The following is a 6,161-nucleotide window of genomic DNA, read 5'->3' as shown; positions in this document are numbered from 1 at the left end:
CCCGAGTGCTGGGATTAAAGGCGTGCGCCACCATCGCCCGGCTACAGCCCAATTTTAAGGAGGTATTTTTTTTCAATTGAGGCTCCCTTCTCTCAGATGATTCTAGCATGTATCAAGCTGACTTAAAACTAGCCAGCATACTTACATACTATTTTAGAGACTGTAATATAGCTTCTATTCCATCAGGAGTTTGGGAGCATCTTCACATTGATTAAGAAGGCATGCCCAGTGGTGGTGGTGGTGCACACCTTTAATCCCAGCACTCAGGAGGCAGAGGCAGGCGGATCTCTGTGAGTTTGAGGCCAGCCTGGTCTTCAGAACATGTTCCAGGACAGACAGGGCTATACAGAGAAACCCTGTCTTGAAAAACTCAAAAAAAAAAAAAAAGAGAGAGAGAGAGAAAGAAAGAAAAAAGAAAAGAAAGACCGCTGTCCTCACATTACAGTTTAAGCTGTCCGGAAATCCATATATATCACAGACTGGCCTTAAACCTGTGGTAACACTCCTGCCTTAGCCTTCTAAGCATTGCGATTACAGGTGTGAGCCACCATGCCTCACTTATCCTTTCTTTCTAGTTCAATATTGTATCATCCCAAAGCAACCTCCACCGCAGCGCAGAGGCAGGCTGCCCCATGCAACATAGAGTAAAATGGCCCCCTCAAGATTGCTCCCCATTTCCCACAGTTCACTCTCAGATGGTTTAGGTTTAATTATGTGTCTAACCCCTTCTTCTCCCTCTTGTGAGACTATTCCTGGGGAGATTTAAGCAAATGTCTACTCACCCCATATTTGAGAATGATAACAGATCAAGGTACAGATACCACCCAAGTCCAATTCGGTTTTATTGTGGTTACTCACAGGAGCAGAAATTACTCAAAAACAGCTGTATCTCTAAAGACACAAAATCTGGGGACCCGGGAGACGCCGCACAGCCCGCAAGGAGCTCAACAGGCTGGAAAACATCCTTTGCAGGTGGCTTGGTTGGTCTGAGCCTCTTCCAGGAGGCCCTGCTGGTCTTTTTTTTTTTTTTTTTTTTTGTGGTTTTTCGAGACAGGGTTTCTCTGTGGTTTTGGAGCCTGTCCTGGAACTAGCTCTTGTAGACCAGGCTGGTCTCGAACTCACAGAGATCCGCCTGCCTCTGCCTCCCGAGTGCTGGAATTAAAGGCATGCGCCACCACCGCCCGGCTCCCTGCTGGTCTTTGTGTCTTCTGGGTCTCTGCTTCTTCCAGGCAGCTGGGGTTGTGAGATGGACAGTCTTCACTGCTGATAAACTTCCCCTCTGTAGGGAAACTGGTAAGTTTTGGGGGACTCCTGAAGCTATTCTGAGTTGTTTGCCTCATGAGCTTCCCTGGAGGATGGGATGATAGCATCCCCATAGCAAGAACTGCTTCCGTTCTTCCCAAACTCATTGTTGATGCTGTTCTGCCTAGGTGGACGGTAAGTGCTGTGTGATTTCTCTTTGACAGCACTATCCTCTGAGCCAAACTGCCACCATCTTTACCAGCTCTAGTTGTGCTTGTTGACTGCTGACGTTCCTTTATAGAAGGAGGGGGTAGAGAGGATTCTGAGACACTCACCTGAACAGCCAACCACTCTTCCCGACCAGATGTATGAATTCTCCAGCTACAGGAGGCCTGGGGTCTCAAAAGGGGTTAGGGTTCATAGGTTGAAAAGGACAAGAGAGGGAACTCAATCTGTACAAGCCATGGGAAAGCCATCACCCACGAGGGGGTGGGGTGCAGACTTTCCAGTGTGGCTGCTCTGGGTTCAGCTCGTGCTCTTATCAGTAACCTCTTAGCCAGGCTCTGTAAGAAAACCCAATAATGCCAGGCGCTCGGGGTGCATACCTTTAATCCCATTACTTGGGAGGCAGAGGCAGGCAGATCTCTGTGAGTTGCAGGTCAGCATGGTATACAGAGCAAGTTCCAGGACAGCCAAGACTACACAGAGAAACCCTGTCTGGAAAAAAAAGAAGAAGGAAGGAAGGAAGGAAGGGAGGGAGGAAGGAAGGAAGGAAAGAAGGAAGGAAAGGAAGAAAGGAAGCAGAATCAAACTAGTTTGTCCCTGGGACCTTAGAGGGGTGTGGGTAGATGCTGACTAGTGAGGGGGTGTCATACAGGGAAGGGAACCACAGGACGAGATAAGATGAAAAGTCAGTGCACTTTTCATCAACTCAAGGTGATAATTCTCTCAACAGATGTGAGCAAACATCTACTTACCCCAAATAGGGCACTGATAACAGACCAAAGGGGCAATCCCATAAGTTCAACTTGGCAAACCAGTAAGTTATTGCTTTTCCACGAGCATGGGTGACTCAAACAGTTGATTCACCAACAATGCCAACCCCTGCACAGATGACGATGGCCTGAAAGCCCCACAGGTAGAGTATCCCTTTAGTCAACCTACCCCTCCAGCACAGTGGTTCTCAACCTTCCCCATGCTGTGATCCTTTAGTACAGTTCCTCATGTTGTGGTACCCCACAACCAAAAAATTATCTTCCTTTTCCGAGACAGGGTTTCTTTATAGCTTTGGAGCCTGTTCTGGAACTAGCTCTTGTGGACCAGGCTGGCCAAAAAATTATTTTCATTGCTACTTCATAACTGTAATTTTACTACTGTTTTGATTTTTTTTTTCCGAGACAGGGTTTCTCTGTGGTTTTGGAGCCTGTCCTGGAACTAGCTCTTGTAGACCAGGCAGGCTGGTCTCGAAATCATAGAGATCCACCTGCCTCTGCCTCCCGAGTGCTGGGATTAAAGGCGTGCACCACCATCGCTCAGCTTTACTACTGTTTTGAATTGTAATGTAAATATCTGTGTTTTCTGATGGTCTTAGGTGACTCCCAGGGGGTCGTGACCCACAGGTTGAGAACTGCTGCTCTCATCCTTTCTGAGACTATGCAGCTGGCTGAGGCAGAGGGGACAGTGACTAGCTATGAGATCAAGTGAGGGTCTCACTGTTTGGTTGGAACCTCCAGCTCACTACTATTTGATCCGAAAAGCCCCATTTCTGTCTCTTTCTCTCTCTCTCTCTCTCTCTCTCTCTCTCTCTCTCTCTCTCCAAACCCCACCTACTCAGAGTCTCCGAACAAAGAAAAGGCATGAAAAAGTCCCGTTCTGCATTTTGTAAGGCTACAGCAGTTTCCTCCCCTGAAGTTGACAGTCGCCAAAGTTCCTAACAAAGTGGTCAGCTTTTGACCACACTTGGGCACAAATCCAGTCACATCACAACGACGTATCCTCAGCCCTCACCTACAACCTATACAATCTACCTGCTTTAGTTCTGGTGGGTGGCTTCTCTGCCCTCCATCTCTGGGACTGAAGAACCCATCGGGAAGACGCTTTGTTCAAATAAACCTGTTGTTATACTTTTTCAATTGGGCTTGATCTAGCTTATGGCGTAGGTGGAGAAACCTGGGTGGGGGTGGGGGAGAAGATCTATTACCCGTGGCTTTCCCCTTAGAGTGGCTGTTAACAGTCCCAGTCTTGTGAGCATCCTATGGGGAAAATCACTTTTGTGCCTTCTAAGTGTAATGACCATTCATGCTAGGAGGACTAAGTGCTAAGTCTGCCAGCTTCTAGCCAGGAGTGTAAAAAACAATGATGGTTACTGCTAAGCAGCTGTTAGGAATTGACATGTTTCATTTGTTTATTTTTGTTAAATTTATGTGTAGTAGAATGTAGTTAGATGAGCCGGGCGGTGGTGGTGCACGCCTTTAGTCCCAGCACTCGGGAGGCAGAGGCAGGAGGATCTCTGTGAGTTCGAGGCCAGCTTGGTTTACAGAGTGAGTTCCAGAACAGGCTCCAAAGCTACTGAGAAATCCTGTCTCAAAAAAAAAAAAAAAAAGATAGATAAATAGAAAAGAATGTTTTTTTTGTTTTGTTTTTTCGAGACAGGGTTTCTCTGTGGCTTTGGAGCCTGTCCTGGAACTAGCTCTTGTAGACCAGGCTGGTCTCGAACTCACAGAGATCCGCCTGCCTCTTAGATAGAAAAGAATGTAGTTATATGAGAGTAGACAGCTGCACCAGAGTGAACCTCTACCTCAGGAAGAAGAGCCAACACAGAACCTCCTAAACTCGTCTGCTCAGCAGGCTATAGTCAACTCACGTGCTGCTACCTGGAAGTCCTGGGAACAGTGGTGGGGTGGGGGATGGTAGGGAGGATGTTGCAAGCCAGAGTCTTTGATGTGAAGCCTGGATTCTGAACATTATCATCCCCAGTTCTTTAGTTCCCCCTTTTCAGAGGGACTCAAGCATTGGGTGGCTAGTGACTCATTTCCTAATGCTGATGAAGAAAGTCTTCCTCTTTTCTGCAACACTTACCTCCTTAATTAACGGGCTGGAACAGGTGATAGAGCAGAGCCAGTTGGGGCTGCTGCAGCCCAGGCCCTAAGACTCAAACTACAGCACAGCAGAGAGCTACCACCAGGGTTCACAGGGAAGCTCCAAGCCCAATTGCTCCAGGCAATTGGCACCCACCCTGCAAGGTGAAGACAAGCCTCAAGCTCCTCTTGGTCACAAGCTGGAGCCCTGGCTATGTCTCCGTACACCTGGTCAGTCAGGCCATAGAGCAGTGACCTTTCAAATGCTGTGACCCTTCAATACAGTTCTTCACATTGTATTGACCCCGGATCATAAAATTATTTTTGTTGCTACTTCATGGCTTTAATTTTCCTACTGTTATGAATTGGGGTTTGTTTTGTTTTGTTTTTCGAGACAGGGTTTCTTTGTGTAACAGCCCTGGCTGTCCTGGAACTCACTTTGTAGGCCAGGCTAGCCTCAGACTCAGAGATCCACCTGTGTCTGCCTTCCAAATGCTGGGATTAAAGGTGTGCGCCACCACTGCCCGGCTACTGTTCTGAACTGTAATGTAAAGATCTGATATGCAGGATATGCGACCCCTGTGAAAGGGTCATTTGACCCCCAAAAGGAGTCATCGTGATTCATAGGTTGAGAACCTAAAGGCAGCTTCTGTGACCCCTAGTGTATTAAGTCCATCTTCAGTGAACTTAAATGGAGTCAACTGAAGTCAAGTATGGTGGCCGATGCCCGAAATCTTAGTTCTTGGGAGGCAGGGGCAGGAAGATCAGGAGTTCAAGGCCAGTTCCCTCACCTGGTCTTAACCCCGCTCCCATTTTTTAAAGGATACTGAGAAAACTGGATGTGTGCTGGTTACTATTTTTGTCAACTTGACACAAGCTGGAGTTGTCCAGGAAGAGGGAACCTCAGGTGAGAAAATGCTTCCTCCAGCAGATTAGCCTGGAGAAACGTCTGTGAGGCACTTTCCCTGTGGCAAATCTGGAACTCCCTGTGCAGGATGTGTTGGCCTTAAACTCACAGAGATCCTCCCGACTGTGGATTAAAGGTATGAGCCACCACCAGCCCAATTTTCTTAGTTAATGACTGATATTGGAGGGCCAGACCCTGTGGGTACCAACCTTGATTGGTTCTGCATCGAACAAGAAAAGAGACTGACAGTTGGAGAGGTGGCTCAAGCCCACAACCAAAACAAGGAAGTAGCAAGGGAAGCAAGCCAGAAAGCAGTCTTTCTCCAGGTCCTTTCTTGAGTTCTTACCTTGACTCTGAGTGACAGACTGTTAGTGGAAGTGTTAAGATGCAATCAGCCAAAAAAAAAAAAAAAAGATGCAATCAGCCTCGCCAAGTTGCTTTTGCTGTGGTGTTTATCATAGCAATAAACAGCAAACTAGGCCAGACGGTAAACAAAATCTCGAGAGAAATACGTGTCTGTGTGTGTAATAACTTGAGCCAGCATATCAAAGAGCTGCAAATCAATAATGAGCGAGAACACCCTAAGAAGATTGTCCTGACGGTTCTTACTGTTAACTGAAGAGACCGCTCCCATGTCTGCCTTCTCAACCTGTTACTTATTCATTCGGGGCAGATTTCCAGAAGAGATGTAGAATCAAGGGCAAGGAAGGAATCACCCGGCAGCCTAAGGTCACACCAGGAACACTCTATCTGGGAAGTAGGAACTGGTGCCTTTGCCAGAAGTAGGCCAGGCGGCCGCAAGCCTGTAGGATTCTCAGACTGCGAATCAGCTTGTCTGCTTGTAGGCAGGGGCTCTGCCGCGGCTGCCTTACCACAATAGGATGGGCGCACGGAGGGGCGCACTTCCCAGTCCCCAAACTGGGAGTAGTAGAGCG

Source organism: Microtus oregoni, unplaced genomic scaffold (assembly GCF_018167655.1).
Source record: "Microtus oregoni isolate MIOR12 unplaced genomic scaffold, Mior012 000016F_ref0000370, whole genome shotgun sequence".
In the NCBI taxonomy this organism is placed as follows: Eukaryota; Metazoa; Chordata; class Mammalia; order Rodentia; family Cricetidae; genus Microtus; species Microtus oregoni.
The sequence above is the reverse complement of the archived record's forward strand: the minus strand, read 5'-3'. Positions refer to the sequence as shown.